Genomic DNA, 20,937 nt, shown 5'->3' with positions numbered 1-20,937 from the left:
GCAAAATGTGAATTATTATTCATATTCAAGTGTTTCTGCGAAAATTATCAATGTGCATGCAGGACAGGGAGGCGCCCTCTCGATCACTTGATTTTTTTCCTGATAATGAAATAACTGAAAATTGGGGTGTCTCACACACGAGAAATATATCTACAGAAAGCTTGAAATGTCTTTTAAACAAATCAATTCAAAATGAAAGCATTATGTAATCTGTGAAGGTTGCATTTCTCTCTAAAGGCGCGTCCATGTGGAGAGAGTCAGCACTGTGAATTTCATCTTGCAGCCGACAAGAAAACATTTGTTTATAATAAATAATAAAAATGTCTCCTTTTTCACAATTATTAGGCTACTTCTGCCTGTGCTTTGTGGCAAACTTAATGCATGTGCTTGCTCGCGGAATATATTAAGGCTCATTATGGATTATAGATGTAAATTTAATATAAACCTGCGATTAGTTGAATAATGACAAATGAACGACTAGTAACTAGAAGAATCTTACGTGGGGGCAGACCTATTAAATACCCTCTAGACAACTCTGTTAAAAAAAAAAAAAAACATTTTATACGTGTTTGCATAAATTCTTCTTTCAGAACGGTCTGTAATGGAGATATGTCTGATTTTTCCTCTGAAACACAAAAACGAAAATTTAAATAAAATTGATATTTTATGTTTTGAGAATGGCCAACCCTTCTCTGCAGATATTGCTTCCGGTTTGTGCATTGTAAATATAAATAATAATAATAATAATAATAATAATAATAATAATAATAATAATAATAATAATAATAATAATGTCTCCAAAAACTGGTGTTTTTTGTCACATCTGTAACGCATGTGTATTTCCCAAATCTAAAATAGCCTATAAAACATGTTCATAGAAGGATACTTTACTGATGTCTGGACTCTGTTTGGGATTTCTAAAAACATAAAGAGATAGGCTACATTCTGTGAGAATTTATATTTCACACTCTGAAAAATATTGTTTATATGAAACAAAATAAAATTAACGCAACAGTTTAAGTTTTTTATTTTTTTATTTTTTTGGAGTTAAGGCAACTTCGTCTGAAATTAAGTTATAATAACTTATAAAATATATTGCGCAATACAGTAGTCAACATTTGAACCTTTCTTCAAAGTTGTCCCAAAACCAAAATGACGAGGCAATTGTTCTACTTTGGCTAAACCGGCTCTGCAAGTTTGAAACCCTCATAAGACACTGTCCATATGAAAGAGCAAGAGATTCACACCTTTACATCAATCCCCACAAACTATACAGAACTACCCCCCAACCCCCTCAAGCTGAACTGAATTCGGTCTGTTTTTTAGCCGCGAGGAACGGTGTGTTGTCATGTTACTGGGTTGAAACATGCCTGCACTCACAGCAGCTGTACTCTTTTTATTCATTGTTTTCTCGCAGCCCATATTATTATTTTCACAAGACCATAATAATAACAAATTATCAATTGATAATTAATCATTATTTTTGCGAAAATCATTGTTATTTGTGAACGTAGGCATTTGAGGAAGGTTTTAAGACCAAGCGGAGTCCTCCGTCAGCTGCTCCCGCTTCACAGCAAGCATCTCGTGCTCACTGACCCAGCTTCACCGTCCACAATTTGAATTTATAAAATCAGTTTGAGCGAATACAACTTATTGATCATGAGCCTAACATTTAGCAAGGCAGGAAAACATTCAGTCTGCCTGAAGGAAGACATATTTCATTGTAAGTTAATGCTGTTAAATAGAGAGAGAGAGAGAAAAAAACTAGTAGGCTATTCTTAAACTTGGACCTCATTATATTGAAGTACAAATCCTAAAATTTCATAGACCTTCGTTATGCTTTAAAATCCCATACCATTTGTAATTTCAAAGTATTTTCACCTCCTAAATTACTACCCCAATTCTATATTGGTCAAATTTACTCATGCCGATGGCTTTTTTTTATTTTTTTTATTTATTTATTTATTTTTTTTTAGAATAATAGTAGCCTATATTGTTGAAGCAAAACAAATATGATAACTTTTTAACTGCAGGCAGACATAGGCCTATATTATTAAAAATATATAATCATTACAAATATTTGGATTGTCCATTATTCTGTACCTTATATTCTTAAAGAATAAACACCTATAAATAAAGAATAGAAGAAAGGATCATACGTCACTTCCTGTTTGTTGCTGTCGTATGCCTCTAGTTTGAGCTCCGTCACGTTATTTCTCTATCGTCTATTTTTTATTGTTGAAATCTATTTTATACACCATCATTTTCGTTTCTATAACGTGTGAATATATCCTCTATCGTATTCTACAACAAAAACAATCAGCGCGTCTTGTTATCACTAGTTTTATTTTGATTTCCCGAGTCCGCTAGTAGCTTATAGCCCATTAGCATCACCAGCGTGGTTGTCCCTAAACCCGCGTGCATCGCTAATACTCTATTCACACAAATTACAATTGTTTTACTCACTGTAACTTGCTTTAATGGCTGATGTTTGTCTACCTTTGAGTGCAGGTGACGACACGTTTGAGCTGCATTCGGTGCAGCTCGAGCTGGAAGCCATGGAGAAGCAGATTCAGGTCCTGGAGCAGAGGCAGGCCCAGCTGAGAGAGCGGAGAGCCACGCTGGAAACCTCCCGGGCTGACGCTCACAAGTCCAGGGTAAGTATACAGCACGCTGCTAACAGTCCCATCACATCCACCCCGTGTGTTTCTCTGCACAGGCCCGGTGCACCCAGGACGCGATCTTCCCAGATGTCCTTCACTCCGGCGCCGGGACACCACGGACCCTGGGTGCCTCCGCAGCGGAGGACGCGAGCCAGGCCCCGGGCGACGACTTCTCTTCCTCCGGTCTTCGAGATCTCCACACGGAACCGCGTCTCTCCCCTCCGCGAGACGGAACGCGACGCTGTGATCGTCGGAGACTCCATCGTCCGACACGTCCGTGCTACGTTAGCTGAAGGTAAAGTGCACACTCACTGTCTCCCTGGTGCTCGTGTTCTTGATGTTTCTGCGCAGATACCGTGATCCTGAAGGCCGACGAGAGCCCCAGAGCGGTCGTGCTTCACGCCGGGGTTAACGACACCACGCAGCGGCAGACGGAGACGCTGAAGAGGGACTTCAGGAACCTGATCGAGACGGTTTGCAGCACGACGCCCGCGGCGACGATCATCGTGTCAGGACCACTGCCCACGTATCGACAAGGACATGAAAGGTTCAGTAGACTTTTTGCTTTAAATGAATGGTTATTGTAATGGTCTAAAGAACAGAAACTGCTCTTTGTTAATAATTGGAATCTTTTCTGGGAGCGACCTAGGCTTTTTCACGCTGATGGCCTGCACCCCAGCAGAGTCGGAGCAGAACTCCTGTCGGACAACATCTCCAGGACTCTACGCTCCATTTGACTAGTAAGCCAATTCTCAAATAACTGCTATGATGGCTTTTGTTCTACCAGCTTAAATGTTAGAAGTGCTTGCGCTGTCCAGTCTATTAAGACTGTGTCTGTTCCCCGAATAGTGAGGTCAAAATATAAATTTAATGTAGGATCTAGAAAAAATCTTATCGTGATTAAACCAAAAAAACATAAACCAAATGAACAAAAACAATTTTTAAAGTTTGGGCTCATAAACATTAGATCACTCACACCCAAAGCAGTTACTGTAAATGAAATGATCACAGATAATAGTTTTGATGTACTCTGCTTGACTGAAACCTGGCTCAAACCAAATGACTATATTGGTCTAAATGAGTCTACTCCACCAAACTACTGTTATAAACATGAGCCCCCGTCAGACTGGTCGTGGGGGAGGTGTTGCAACAATATATAGTGATATTCTCAATGTAACCCAGAAAACAGGATACAGGTTTAAATCATTTGAAATACTTATGCTTAATGTTACACTGTCAGATATGCAAAAGAAATCTATTGTATCTCTTTCTCTGGCTACTGTGTATAGACCACCAGGGCCATATACAGAATTACTAAAAGAATTTGGAGATTTCCTCTCAGACCTGTTGGTTACCGCTGATAAAGTGCTAATTTTCGGAGATTTTAACATTCATATTGATAATACAAATGATGCATTAGGACGTTTACTAACTTATTAAACTGTTTTGGAGTAAAGCAAAATGTCACCGGGCCCACTCATCGTTTTAATCATACGCTAGATTTAATTATATCGCATGGAATCGATCTTACTGACATAGATATCGTACCTCAAAGTGATGATGTTACTCACCATTTCCTTGTATCGTGCATTTTGCGTATTGATGACTATAACTATATATAGTTATAGCTTCGCGTTATCGTCCGGGCAGAACTATTGTTCCAGCCACCAAAGACAGATTCGCAAATAACCTGCCTGATTTATCTCAACTGCTCTGTGTACCCATAAATACGCATGAACTAGACAAAATGACTGGCAACATGGGCACTATCTTCTCTAATACATTAGAAGCTGTTGCCCCCATCAAATTGAAAAATGTTAGAGAAAAACGTACTGTGCCATGGTACAACAGTAATACCCACGCTCTCAAGAAAGAAACTCGTAGTCTTGAGCACAAATGGAGAAAAACTAACTTGGAAGTTTTTAGAATTGCGTGGAAAAACAGTATGTCCAGCTATAGACAGGCTCTAAAAACTGCCAGGGTCGAGCATATCCACAAACTCATAGAAAACAACCAAAACAATTCAAGGTTTTTATTTAGCACAGTGGCTAGATTAACAAATAACCAGACGCCACCCGACTCTAAATATTCCCTCACAGTTAAATAGTAGTGACTTTATGAATTTCTTCACTGATAAAATAGATAACATCAGAAATACAATAACAAATGTAGATTCCACAGCATCTAATACTTTAGTTTTATCCATCGCACCCAAAGATAAACTGCAGTGCTTTACAACTATAGGACAGGAAGAGCTAAATAAACTTATCACTGCATCTAAACCAACAACATGTTTATTAGATCCTGTACCCACTAAATTACTGAAAGAGTTGTTACCTGTAGTTGTAAAACCGCTTCTCAATATTATTAACTCGTCGTTATCTTTAGGTCATGTCCCAAAACCATTCAAGCTGGCGGTTATTAAGCCTCTTATCAAGAAACCACAACTAGATCCTAGTGAACTGGCAAATTACAGACCCATTTCAAATCTTCCCTTTATGTCTAAAATATTAGAAAAAGTTGTGTCTGCTCAATCGTGCTCCTACCTGCAAAAAAATGATCTCTATGAAGAATTTCTGTCGGGTTTCAGGCCCCATCATAGCACAGAAACTGCACTTGTTAAAATTACAAATGACTTGCTTCTTGCACCAGACCAAGGCTGCATCTCATTGCTAGTTTTTGCTTGATCTTAGTGCTGCGTTCGACACCATAGATCACGACATACTCATAGATAGATTACAAAACTATACAGGTATCCAAGGGCAGGCTTTAAGATGGTTTAGATCCTACCTGTCCGATCGCTACCACTTTGTTTATCTAAATGGGGAGTCATCTCATTTATCACCAGTAAAATATGGAGTGCCACAAGGATCTGTCCTAGGTCCTCTGCTATTTTCAGTATACATGTTGCCCCTTGGTAATATCATTAGAAAATAGGGGATTAGTTTCCACTGTTATGCTGATGATACTCAACTATATATCTCAACAAGACCAGGTGAAACTTCAAAACTATCTAAGCTAACAGAGTGTGTTAAAAATGTAAAAGATTGGATGACCAATAATTTTCTCCTATTAAATTCAGATAAGACAGAGATATTACTTATTGGACCAGAAAAACATTACACAGAATCTCGTAGATTACAATTTGCAATTAGATGAATGTACTGTTACTTCCTCTACTGTCAAAAATCTGGGTGTTATATTAGACAGTAATTTGTCTTTTGAAAATCATATTTCCCATGTTACAAAAGCAGCATTCTTCCATCTTAGAAACATTGCCAAGCTACGAAACATGTTACCTGTTCCTGATGCAGGAAAAGCTAGTTCATGCATTCATGACCTCTAGACTGGACTATTGTAATGCACTTCTAGGTGGTTGTCCTGCATCCTCAATAAACAAGCTACAGGTAGTCCAAAATGCAAGCGGCTAGAGTCCTTACCAGGTCAAGAAAATATGATCATATTACCCCAATACTACAGTCTCTGCACTGGCTACCTATTAATTTCCGTATCAGTTACAAAATATTATTACTTACCTATAAGGCCCTTAATGGCTTAGCTCCTGCGTACCTATTTAGTCTTCTACCACGCTACAATCCATCACGCTCCCTAAGGTCACAAAACGCTGGACTTTTGATAGTACCTAGGATAGTAAAGTCCACTAAAGGAGGTAGAGCTTTTTCGCATTTGGCTCCCAAACTCTGGAATAGCCTTCCTGATAATGTTTGGGGTTCAGACACACTTCCTCTGTTTAAATCTAGATTAAAAAACACACCTTTTTGGCCAAGCATTCAAATAATGCATCTTATAATTTTGGACTGCAGTTATATCTGATCAAATGCGCATTATTATTCTTTAACTTGGGTTAAACTAATTGATTTTACTTGGCTGGAACAGCAGCTAATTATGTCTCTATTTGTTTCTCTGTTTTGCCACGGGATTTACATCCCGTGGTAACTAGAATTTACACAAGCTCCAGTCTGGATCCAGAACACCTGAGAAGAGATGAGGCCAACCCCTCAGAGGACCTCAGATGATGCTAACCCAGAGACAACATACAGAACTACCACATTTTGCTCTAAGTTTGATTGCATAATTGCTGTTAATAGTGTTAATCGTCTGTTTGTTTACGTCTTTTATTGATTTTTCTGAACATTTCTGCCGTATATACATAAACTGACAGTCACCACTGATAAGCTACTACTAAATATTGTAGAAACTTAATTTTCTGTAAAGTTGCTTTGCAATGATTTGTATCGTAAAAAGCGCTATACAAATAAACTTGAATTGAATTGAATTGAAAGAATCTCAATTAGCCCTTATTTTCCATTTATGAAGTTAACTGGCAACTCTAATGATGATGTAATTATCTTTTGACCCCCTGCTCAAAAAAAAAAAAAAAAAACCTTGTAGGGAGATATGCGAGCGAATAATAGATTTAAAAAAGAAAAAAGTGGGTGCTTGGTTTCGGAAAATTAATACAGTTCATAAAAAATTATATGATGAAAAATTCATGCTAACATATTAATTCATAGAAATAATTTAAGCAATTAAAACCTTTTTTATACTAGATTCAACTTGAATTTCAATACTATTAAACTGACTTTAAAATCTAAAACTAAAAGTTTATAAGTTGAAACGGTAAAATGTCACAGTGCATGTTAAATAGCCTAAATGAACTTGTATCTTATATAGTATCCGAGGACCTTGATTGCATGTTAGCATAAAACTAACAATATAATTTGACTTTTATTTTCTTTTTTTTTAAATGAACAATTCCTGTAGAAAATGGGACAGCAACCTTTATATCAAACATTTTTAAATCGTCCACAGCTGAGCAACGTTCGTTTGCTGCATGTTTTTTTTTTTAATTCTAATTCTAATTCTAATGGATAAATATAATTGCAGTATATGATGCTTAGTTCTATAATAATAATAATAATAACAATAATAATAATTTAATGGAAACATAAGATAAGGTTGGGCTCTCATTCTGGAGAAGTCCAAACGTTTCCATATTCGTGATGTTGCCCATTTAAAAATAGGCTTTGTAGTTCACGCATTTCAGTATTCAACGGAAAAAAATTAAGATGAACAAAAATATGCCAAAGTGGACCGCTGCTGCGCCGCATGGCACGGTGAACGGCTCCACTGTTTCCAATGAATATATTGTCCAAGTGTGTGAGTACAGCACTGTGCATACAGCATCCTTTGTTCTCCTATTGCTGTGGTAGGCAAATTGGTGTGGGTCCAGTGTGGGTGGGAGGCAGTCCTTGCGGTGTGCTAGGACCAGTCGCTCAAAGCACTTCATAACAATAGGTGTGAGTGCTACGGGGCGGTAGTCATTCAGGCACATTGGGGAGGAGTGTTTTGGCACTGGCATAATGGATGTGGACTTAAAGCATGTTGGCACAGTTGCTTGGGGACAGATTAAAAAAAATGTCTGTGAAGACCCCTGCAAGCTGCTCCGCAAATGCACACATCCAAGAATGCCGTCCGGGCCAGCAGCCTTGCGAGCGTTGATCCGGCTCAATGCAGTGTAGACATCTGTGGAGGTGAGCTTGAGGGGTTGGTGATCTGCTGAGAGTGTGATCTTGGTGGACATCTCCTTGCTGTTGCTGTTGAAGCGAGCATAAAATTAATTTAGCTTGTTAAGGAAGGAGACGTCTGTGACCATTGGAGTAGAGTTGCTTGGCTTGTAGTTACTGATGACCTGGATGCCCTGCCACATGCGTCGGGGGTTAGAGTTGGAAAAGTGTCCCTCTACCTTTAGCTTGTAGCAGTACTTGGCCTTTTTGATGCCCCTCCTCACGTTAGCCCTGGATTTGCTGTAGGCCTGAGCATCATCTTATCTGAAGGCAGTGTTGCATACTTTCAGCAGGATAGCCCCTCCTTGTTCATCCATGGCTTTTGATTAGGGTACGTTTTGATCTGTTTTTCTGTTGTAGCACTGTCAATGGTGGTGTTGATGTAATCCAGTACAGAGGAGGTATAGCTATCAATGTCCGTGTGAGAGCCACAGGCAGCCTGAGAAGCAAACAAACTCCAGTCCGTCTATTGAAACCTCTCCTGAAGTAAAGAGTCTGCTCCAGTTGGCCACACTTTGATGGTCCTCACTGATGGCTTCACACAGTTGATGAGGGGTGAATACTTTGGGGTGAAAAACAAAGAAAGGTGATTAGACTGTCCCAGGTGGGGGAGGGGGGTCGCGATGTAAGCTCCATCAATGTTTGTGTAAACATGATCCAAAGTTTTGTCTCCTCTAGTGTGGCAGGAAACTGGGGAGCACTGGCTTTAATTTGGAGTGATTAAAATCACCCGTGACAATAAAAGCATCCTCCGGGTGAGCAGTCTGTTGTTTACTAATGGCCACATGCAGTTTGTTCATAGCAAGCTTGGCATTAGCATCCGGTGGAATATAGACTGCAGTTATAATGGTGGAAGTGAACTCCCATGGCAGAAAAAAAAGGTCTACACTTAACCATGAGAAACTCTAGGTTGGCTGAGCAGTGTCTCCCAACAATGACAGTGTTTGTACACCAAGCTTTGTTAACATAAATGCACAATCTGCCACTTCTTGTCTTGCAGAGTAATCTGCTGTCCTATCTGCCTGGAGCATGTAGCTTCTGGCTAGCTCAATAGCATTATTGGGAACGTCGCTGTGTAGCCATGTTTCTGTGGAAAACCATGACATTCCAATCAAAAAGTTTTGTTCACCAGTGACCGCACATTAGCGAGGAAAATGCTGGGTAAAGAGAGCCGGAACGGTGTTAGCTTTAGCTTAGCTCTTAGACCTCTGCACTTCCCCCGCCTTTGTTTACAATCTCGACACCGCCTGAGAGCACTTACGCCCCGCCGGGTAGAGTGAGTAGCCTCGGTTGTTCTGGAGATCTCAGGGATGAGTCGAGGATTGGTGATAAAACTGTTGGGAAAGTGCACACCAATATCCAAAAGCTCCTGTCAGATGTAAGATGTTAAGGCAAAGCTGTCCAGTTCGAACAGACCTGAGACGGGCAGGAAAAATACTGCAAAATTGCAAAAACTGTAGAGACGCTGAGCCTTGCGATGTGTACGCACCGCCATCTTGGTCTATCATTTTATTACTTGGTCAATCATTAATATGAAGACCAATCATATTAATAAGCAATAACTAGAGCAATAGTTTGTTTTTCAAATTTTTCGGGCGCTACTTTAATTCACTTGTTTTTTCCATGTGCTAAAAGATCCGGAGCTCTGGAAGGGGTTTCTGATTTCCAAAAGTTTTTCCTGTCTATATACCAGATAACAGCACATTTCCCTTTAAATTTGCCCAAATCATGTGTTCATTTTGGTTTATTATAATCTATGCTATACCATTCTGGAATCTCTGTTTTTCTTTTTTCTATTTTCATATTTTGACTTACATCTGAATAATGACACCTAGATCCCCAGATCGGTCTAATAAAATGATCTGCAAACTTTGAATTTCCCAAAAATCCTAGACATTCAGCTAAACAATATGGTCTAAAAAGTTCTACCAAATACAGCACATTTTAGATAATCATGTGGATTTGGTATGGCAATTACTTTGTTTTTTGGAGGTTTTTTGGAGAGCAGAAAATTGTTGGTTATTTCTTTTTTTTTTCATAGGGTTGTTTTTTTGTTTTTTTGTAAATAGATAGCTTTATGTAATGAAGGTAATTTCTTCATATAAGATCGAAGTTCCATTTGCAATTGCTCTAAAGAGGGGCTTTGTAGGGACCCCTACAATATGGCACAGGCATGGGTCAACCCGTAAGCATTTCATGCTGTGTTAAGTGCGTTTTTCTATTAGTCTGCATGCAATAACTCATTAGTGCAAGAGGTAAAGCATCAATCCAGTTTAGCTTAGTACTTTCACATATTTTAAGTTTTGCCTTGATGGTTCCATTTAATCTCTCTACCATCCCTTGTGATTGTGAATGGTAAATACATCCTAGTCTCTGGTTTATTCTCAATTGTTGCATTATTTGTTTTACAGTTTTTTGTATGAATCCATTACCTGAACTGATTTCTGATGGTATTCCAAATCTAGGAATTACTTCTCTTCTTCTAGAAATTGAATTACTGTTCCTGCTCCCTGATCTACTGATGGTACTGACTCCACCCATCAAATCTGTCTATGATCACCAACATGTACAGTACCTTTTGCCTTCTACTGTCTTTTATCATATACACACAATCCACTACTAAATGATTGAATGGTCCTTCTGGTACTGGTATATTGGTGTTGTTATTCCTTTTCTCACATTGTTTTGGCACAGATTTCACATGTGGACAAAAATTCATCCACCATTGCACGTAAATAAGGAGACCAATAACCTTGCTGTTTCATTTTCGTTATCACTTCACCCCTTGCGCAGTGATCAAAACCATGCACATCTGATATGAGAATATTCAAAAGTCAAGTTGGGGGCAACAATTTGTCCTTCATGTGTACGCCAAATATATTGCATGTCTTTTTTGGCTCCCATTTGGTGCCACATAGAATGTTCATAAGGGCCTGCTTGTTGTTGAATTCGAATAATTTCATCCAATTGAGGTTGAGGTTCTATAAGTACTACAGGTGCTAGTACTGCTACCTGACACCCTGAGGCTTTCTTAGCTTCCAAATCTGCTGCATTGTTTCCCTTAACCCTCTGAGGTCTAGGGGATTTTGGGGGCCTGGAGAAGACATACAGAACATTTGTTCACAAGACTGTCAAACCTGGAGCTTGTAGCCTAGAATTTTTGCTTCAAAATGATGTGAAAAATCATCTTGTTTACTCACTCACAGAAAAAAATAGATTAAATTTTCTAAGAAACTTTTTGTTTGTAAAGGGCATATGCGAGTAGGCATCAACTATCATGCATATTTGTGTGATTCACACCTGAGAAGACAAAGGCTGCATAATGAGCCATTCAGTCAGATGTGTGACTGAGAGGGAAGAGTTACAAGAAAGAATGTGAGGACAAAATAAATGTATATATTTTTTATGTTTGTAGTTTATTTAGAATATATTTAATTATCCAACAAAATAATTTGAGATTCACTTGCAAGTGCAGTTAAACAGTTTATTAGGAACAATCAAAACTGACTTTCAAAACTGATTTTTTAGCATCATTACTCCAGTCACACGATCCTTCAGAAATTCTTCTAATATTCTGATTTTCTACTCAAAAAAAAAAAAAAAATATTATTATTATTATTATTAATGTTGAAAAGAGCTGAGAATATTTTTTCAGGTTTTTTTGATAAATTGGAAAAAAAACTGAAGAAGCTATCTCCATCCTGCTTCAATGACTACCGTCCTGTTTGCACTTACTCCCATCCTCATGAAGTGCTTTTGAACAGCTACTCATGCACCACATCAAATCTGCCCTCCGAATTTGGACGTCCAAAAATTACATGAAAAAGACATCATTCCGACGTCACATTGCACAGTGGGATGGTCAATTGTCAGTTCTCTTGGTCGTCAGGTCGACTGATGTATGTTGCTGAAACTGTATTCAAAAATGTTATAAATATAAAAACACCACATTTTGAAAATTTAACTGCAGTATGTCAATTTAGTTTATTTGTGTGTGCTGCACTCATAGACTTTAGAAAACGGTGCTCATTTGTTTGATTTCTCCTCGAGAAGCTGTGCAAGCCTCAAAAGTTTAAGGTCCTTGCACCCTGACTGAGTCCGAAACTGTCGTATTCGTTTTTTCATATTCGTCATTTGGTGGCTCTCAACTGTCAAAAGCACCCCTCAAAATATTTGCTACGGATGCGAAAAATGCAGAAAATTGAACCATCAGAATTAATTTTTATGACGGACGGAAGTTTCAGAGGCTGCAACCTATAAAACGTGAGGTCGTATTTAGTTATATATATATCAGAATCAGAATATAGAATATAGGCTACAGTTAAAGCTGTAGCCTCTTCCAGTTTGCATATCGGTCCAACCGCTCGACCGATGATGCCATCGCCACTGCCCTCCACTCAGCACTCACACGTATAGACAAAAAGGACTCATACGTCAGAATGCTGTTCATAGACTTCAGTTCAGCATTCAAAACACAATCATCCCTCTACAGCTCATTCACAAACTGGTCGAGCTGGGGCTCAACAATTCGCTGTGCAACTGGCTGTTGGACTTTCTGACTGAAAGACCTCAGGCAGTATGGGTCAGCAGCAACACATCCAGCACCATCACACTGAACATTTGGGCCCCCCAAGGATGTGTGCTGAGCCCCCTCCTCTTCACTCTGTTGACCCACGACTGCACACCCTCACACAACTCCAACCTCTTTAAGTTTGCAGATGACATGACTGTGGTGGGTCTCATTAGCAACAGAGATGAGACAAACTACAGGAGTGAGGTGAGCTGCCTGGCCGGGTGGTGCAGTGACAACAATCTCTCTCTGAATGTAGAAAAGATGAAGGAGATTGTTGTTGACTTCAGGAGAGCGCACACTCAGCATGTTCCTCTGACCATCAACGGTGCGTCTGTGGAGAGAGTGAGTAGCACCAAGTTCCTGGGTGTGCACATCACAGAGGACCTCTCCTGGACTGGACAACACCGCAGCACTAGTCAAGAAATCACAACAGCGTCTCTACTTCCTCCATATCATGTACACCTTTTACAGAGGCACCATCGAGAGCATTCTGACTAGCTGCATCACTGTGTGGTATGGCGCCTGCAACGCGTCCTGCCGGAAGACTCTGCAACGCATAGTGAGAGCAGCTGAGAGAGATCATTGGTGTCTCTCTCCCCTCCCTCCAGGAAATTTACAGAATCCGTCTCACTCGCAAAAGCCCTCTGCATCGCAGGTGACCCCATCCACCCATCACACAGCTTCTTCAGTCTGCTGCCATCAGGGAGGAGACTGCAGAGTCTCCAGGCAAGGACCAGCAGACTGAAGGACAGCTTCATCCATCAGGCTGTCAGGAAGCTGAACTCGCTCCCGAACTGCCCCCCCCACCCCCCACCCCCGTCCCTCTCCTGCCCCAGGCACCACTTAAACTATGAACCACAAAACACAATTTCGATTCTCTGTATGTATGTACTGTACATGTGGAAGAATTGACAATAAAGCAGACTTGACAAAAAAAAAAAAAAAAAAAAAACGCAAGACGGGATGCTGAAAATTTAGCTCTGATCACAGGAATAAATTAAATTGAAAAATATATTCAAATAGAAAAATAGTTATTTTAAATAGTAAAAATATTGAACAATATTACTGCTTTAGCAAACTGGTATTGTGTAATGTTGAAATATATAAATGAACATCACTTAACTAGCATTTCCAAATTGTATATTTTTTATGTGCTCTCAAATAAACTAAATGATAAACTGCATTATTAACATTATTGTGATGGTCACTTGATACTAGAAGTACAGGGGGAGCCCAGCCCTACTGTGCATTTTACTTTTTTGAATTTCGGCTTAAACCAAAATAAGTGTTTTGAAAACAACAGAAATTATCTCCTTAAATCATCCGTACTTGATTATCAGCTTCTTGGCATACCCTCAATACCCATGGCTGAAGTGCCCTTGAGCAAGGCACTGAATCCCCAGGTGCTCCCTGGGCATTGGATATATTATATATATATATTATAATATATATTAATATAATATATATATATGTATATATATATATATATTATATATATATATATATATATATATATATATATATTTTTTTTTTTTTTTTTTTTTTTTAAGTAAAACCCCAACTTGGAACAATTTTTCTTAAAAATAAACAAAGATAATCTTTGTTATGTGAACTTAAATATTTGAGTTCACTCAACATTCTTTACTTCAAATTTTTTGAGAATGTTGAGAATGCTGCACAAAGTGACTGGTGCATTTTTTTGAAATTCTTTACTTTAAATCATACTCTAGATTGAATACTGTCACAGGAATTGATGTTGATGGTGTTGAAATTCTGCAGCAAAGCAATGACATCTCAGATCATTATTTAGTATTGTGCAAACTTCATATAGCTAAAAACTGTAAATTCTACTCTTGTTACAAGTATGGTAGAAACCATCACTTCTACCACAAAATACTGCTTTGTAAGTAATCGTCCTAGTGTATCCCAATTCCTTAGCATATCCAAAACCTCAGAACAACTTGATGATGTAACAGAAACTATGGACTCTCTCTTTTCTAGCATTTTAAATAACAGTTGCTCCTTTACGCGGAAGGTTAAGGAAAACAGTCTGACACCGTGGTATAATGAGGCACACTCGCACCCTAAAGAGAGCAGCCGGAAAATGGAGCGCAGCTGGAGGAAAAACAAAACTAGAGGTATTCGTATTGCTTGGAGGGAAAGTAACCTATCTTACAGAAAAGCATTACAAACTGCTAAATCTGATTACTTTTCATCTCTTTTAGAAGAAAACAAACATAAAACCCAACAGGTATTTATTCAATACAGTGGCTAAATTAACGAAAAATAAAGCATCAACAAGTGTTGACATTTCTCAACATTCACAGCAGTAATGACTTTATGAACTCCTTTACTTCTAAAGTCGATACTATTAGAGATAAAAATTGTAAACCATGCAGCCATCAGCTACAGTATCACATCCGGACAGTGCACTATAGATCCCCTGAGGAACAGTTCCACTCATTCTCTACTATAGGAGAGGAAGAATTGTATAAACTAAATCATCAACTAAACTATAGGAGAACATGTATGTTAGACCCTATTCCATCTAAGCTCCTAAAAGAGGTGCTTCCAGAAGTCATAGATCCTCTTCTGACTATTATTAATTCCTCATTGGTATTAGGATATGTCCCCAAAACCTTCAAAACTGGCTGTTATTAAGCCTCTCATCAAAAAACCACACTTGACCCCAAAGAACTAGTTAATTATAGACCGATCTCGAATTTCCCTTTTCTGTCCAAGATACTAGAAAAGGTAGTATCCTCACAATTATATTCCTTCTTAGAGAAAAATGGCATCTGTGAGGATTTCCAGTCAGGATTTAGACCGTATCATAGTACTGAGAATGCTCTCCTTAGAGTTACAAATGACCTGCTCTTATCATTGATCATGGTTGTATCTCTCTATTAGTGCTATTGGATCTTAGTGCTGCGTTCGACCAACTATTGACCACACCATTCTTTTGCATAGACTAGAACACTTTTGTGGCATTAATGGAAGTGCATTAGCATGGTATCATATTGTTCACAAGTGCAGTTTGGAGTTTACCACAAGGCTCAGTACTAGGGCCATTACTCTTCACGCTTTACATGTTACCCTTGGGAAATATCATCAGGAAACACTGTGTTAGCTTTCACTGTTATGCTGATGATTCTCAGCTCTATATTTCTTCGCGGCCCGGCGAAACATTCCAATTTGAAAAACTAAACGGAATGCATAGTCGATATAAAAAAATGGATGACGAGTAAATTTCTTACTGCTAAATTCTGAAAAAAACAGAGGTGTTAATTATAGGACGTAAAAAACTCTGCATGTAATAACCTAGAACGCTGTCTAAGACTTGATGGCCTGCTCTGTCAATTCTTCGTCATCAGTTAGGAACCTAGGTGTGCTATTTGATAGCAACCTTTCCTTAGAAAGCCACGTTTCTAGCATTTGTAAAACTGCATTTTTCCATCTCAAAAAAAATATCTAAATTACGGCTATGCTCTCTCAATGTCAAATGCAGAAATGTTAATCCATGTGTTTATGACCTCAAGGTTAGACTATTGTAATGCTACTATATGCAGGGGTTCTCAACCTTTTGCAACAAAAAAAGCTGGGCCCCCCCAAAGCTGGTTTCATTGCAGTTGGGGCCCCAGTGCCCCACCTAACCCACCCCCACACCCCCATACCAGATAGATAGATAGATAGATAGATAGCCCCCCCCCCCCCTAGGCTATTATTTTTAGGCCCACATTATTTTATATATTATTACTATTATAATTATTATTATTATTATTATCATCAGTAGCGGTAGGTAGGCCTATTATTATTACTAGGCTGTTGTTATAATTGGCAGTAGCACCAGACTTCTAATGTGAGCTTGCAGGCATTATTTATTATTATTATTTTGAGTAGTTAGTAGCCCGCCTATCATCATTACTAAGCTATTGCTATATGTTGTTATTATTATTATTATTATTATTATTTCTTATTATTATATTATTATTATTATTATCATCAGTAGGCCTATTATCATTACTCGGCTATTGCTATAATTGGGAATTGGCACCAGACCTCCGATATTAATTTATGGTTTATTATTATATTACTAGGCCTAATAGTAGGCATCATCGCAACTTTTTACAGAAGCTTGCAGGTAGGTGATGTTAATGTGAGACCTGAGCTGCTTTGCCTTGCAAAGATCCTCAATTCTTGGCTCAATGTTTGATAAACATAGCCTCGAATCCACCTCGATTTGCTGGCATGATTGCGGTATTTTGTTTTGAGTGCAGTCAACAAAAACGACCTCACGTTTTATAAGGTTTTGCAGCCTCTGAAACTTCCGTTCGCCCTCCGTCATAAAAATTAATCAGATGGTTTCGATTTCTGCATTTTTCGATCCGTAGCAAATATTTTGAGGGGTGTTTTTGTACGATTGAGAGCCACCAAATGACGAACATGAAAAAACGAATATGACAGTTTCGGACTCAGTCAGGGTGAAAGGTCATTTTGCAATGGTTGAAACACTCGCGCGAAATGCCTGTCGTGTTGCCTCACGGCCAATCAGAGTGGTGTTTACATGGGCGTGGGTTATGATGATGGGCATTGCCTCGACAATCAGAGTGATTTTGACTGTTTTTTGTCTCTTTGGTTGAAATCCAAAGGCCTTGATAGAGTGTTGTTCTCGTCTGTTCTTTAGCTGCTGTTGGTTCTTTTTTAAATTAGAAATTAAGGAGGATAGGCCTAATATATGCTACCATGAAATTATTTTCTGAACTATAATCTTCCCACAAGTTGCATTTCCAAATAAAATAAAACAGATACATGCAAAAATACATGTATGCATAAAGAAATAAACTTGATTAGGCTACTTTACATAAAACAGTTAAAGAAAACACAGGAAAATGTAAAAAAAAAAAAAAAAAAAACCAGGGCCTGAAATAATAAACAAATAGGCATTCACAAAATAACATTGTGTTTGTTTATACAAAATATGTATGTGAAGAGTTCAGATGCAAAAAGCCTCTAAGTGCCATCTGGAAATCTCTCTAAAATGATAATTTCTATAAAAGCCTGTATAGTTAGGTACTTTCACTTTAATGGACAATTAATAGGGTTAATTTGCATTGTCATTTAAGTGAAATTATTGAACTTAAATATACAAGCTTGATAAATATGATCATTCTAGAAGAAAATTTCAGTTGGCACTTAGAGGGCTTTTTGCATCGTGAGCTCTTTCATGTATTACTCATGTTGAATCGGGCCCTATAAATACAAATATTACATATTAATCATTGTAAAATTTCCTGCAGCTGTTATACGCGTCCAAATGACGTCCAAAAAAAATTTCCCAGTTTCAAAGGTCAACTGTTGAACGTCACAGATGACAATCCAAGTTGGGTCATGATTGGACGTCCAAACTAGGTCTCACAAATAGACGTTCCGAAATGGTCATGGACCGACGGAACCTAAATAGAAATGATCTGCACATCTATCCGACGTCCCCATGTTTAGTGGGAAAATCACTTAATTTACCATCACTTCGCGACTGAAAATGTTGAGGGACTGATATGACAGTTCAACAAACAACGTATAATATTAAGTCACTTATATTTTAGACGAAATAATTGGACGGTTTTGGTCTATTTTAGCAGCGAAAAGAGATTCCCGATGAATCCAAACAAAGATCACAACCATAGCGCATCTCACAGAAAACACTCAATCGTGTTTTGTGAATGATTCACGTGTTTTGAACAAATCGTTTGATTCAAAGCTTCAATGACCATTCACAAACATCTGTTCTCATACTTGATGAATCAGCCGTTTGAATGAATCGTTTAAAATGAAAGTCTCAAATGACGTGTTTAATACAAACACTTCTCACCTGGCTTTACGCCTCATCTTCGGGACAAAAATCGACAAAAAAAACCAAAACAAATTTGTTTCAAAAGTTTTTTTTTTAAAAATCAGCTCCAAACAACATTTTAATTTTTATTCAGGGAGTTATGTATATACAAAAAACTATTAACTTATGACAGTAGTTTAGGGATTAAAGAAAATAGCATTATTTTTGTTCAGTGTTTTTTTCCCTTCCTGTAGCTACTCGCGCCCCCCACGGTTTTTGCGAACACCAGTGCACTACACCATTCAAAAGCGTTGAGTCTGTAATATATAGAAATTAAAACTTTTCTTTAGCACACATGTGATGATAAATTACATTTATTATGTTAACAAACGATGTGTCTTCTGAACATCCTATTCATCAAAATAAAAAAATTCTTCTCAGCTCTTTTCAACATCATCATATAATATAATAATAATAATAATAATAATAATAATAATAAACGTGTTTGGTTTAGTAGCAAATCAGAATTTTAGAATGATCTCTGAAGGATTCGTGTGTGAAACGAAAAAAAAACTAATGATCGCTAAAAATTCAAGTCAGCGTTGACTGTTCCGTAATAAACGGCTGTAATCTGCACACGCAAGTGAATCTCAATTTGTTTTGTGGGATAATTAAATATAATCTAAATAAACTACAAACACAAAAAACTATATACATTTTATTTTGTCTCTCACATTCTTTTTGGCAATTCCTCCTCTCACTCACACACTGACTCTAAGGCTAATTATGCAGCGCATTATGCTGTAACGTTATGGAACTAGATCATGGATAACACTATTCATTAAGTACTTTATTTCAGAAAGATTTTTAAATCTTACTGACTGACCTCATGTAAATCCACAGCTTAGAGCCAATGAGTCTGCATCAAACTGTGCCAGTGCACCACCTTTGAGGGGCCTGGTTTGAGCATCACCAGGAACACCTCTACATTCCTACTGTAGCCGGACTCACAAGCTTCAAAGAGATCTTATCAGCTTCAGTGGCCAAAGCATGCAGGAGGACAAAGACCTCTCCATGCCGCTCGCACACACACACAACACACACACACACAACAACAAACCTTCTTGCATTTAAAACTTCAGGATATTAACATAAGCCATTCCAAATGTATACGACACTGAATATTCTCTGTGTGTTTGTGGGGTTTCCCAGCTCAATTAGCAAGTTACTGATTCTCTAGTAGTGTTAGTTGACCTCTAAGTGCTCTATATTCAAGCATAAGAATGTATCCTTTATGTTTCTATGCTGTCTTGCATATTATTCTCTTGGTTACCTGATCTAAACCTCTCGGTTTGCCTTAACTAATATCTTACTATGTGAGGCCTACAGAATGCATCATACTATTTGTCACCACTAGTTGGGGTTACCAGATAACCAGTTAAAACACTCCATTAATAAATTATGGCAAATCAGGTGTCATTGAGACAAAGAAAACATTTTCACGCTGAAAAACTATATGCCTTGTTATGGTCAATCCAACCACAAAGGGGTGTTTACTTGGAAACCAGAAATAAAACCTTCTTCCCACACCCACAAGGTCGTTCTCTCTTAAGGTCTCTTAAACTTGCGGTTCCCTGGAGACATCCCATACCTTGGACACTCGTGGAATACCTTCCGGGGGAGACGATTTTGGCAGTTTCTCAGCAACTTTTTTGATTCACTTGGAGCACTTCAACCCCTGGATGAAATGACGAAGGTTTCATCTAAAGGGATTCAACAGGAATCTAGCATTATACATGCACAGGGACACTTTCTAAGCACTGCAGGACCCAATGCAAGTAACTCTCTGTCCTTTCTCTTCTATTTGTTGCTTCTAGGCTTTGACCCTTTTTAATTAAGGTGATGCAATTCTTTGATGGTTATTAAACAGGTTGTGATTTAGTTATGAGTAAAACCTGCCATGACTCTCCATATCTCTGTGATGAGAAGCCGCTTCTCTCCATCATGCTCTGTGCATTGGCCTCTATGTTAATGTGTGTAGTTTGTGTCTAGCAGATGTTGCATGTTCCCCTGTAGTGTTAGTTTAAAACCATTCAGCTGTATTCACACTTGGTTGTCTGTGTTTGTGCTACAGAACGGGTCACTTTAACTTTGGGTTTGCCCCACCTCGGGGAAAATAAATTAGTAGTAAAATATTTTTCGGGGCCAGGAAAAAATTTTATTAGTCAATAAACGTTTTACACGTTGCCCTGGGGGAAAAAATCTTTTTATTTACTATTAATG

This window comes from Cyprinus carpio, chromosome B14 (genome assembly GCF_018340385.1).
Source record: "Cyprinus carpio isolate SPL01 chromosome B14, ASM1834038v1, whole genome shotgun sequence".
NCBI lineage: Eukaryota > Metazoa > Chordata > Actinopteri > Cypriniformes > Cyprinidae > Cyprinus > Cyprinus carpio.
Note: the sequence above shows the minus strand (reverse complement) of the source record.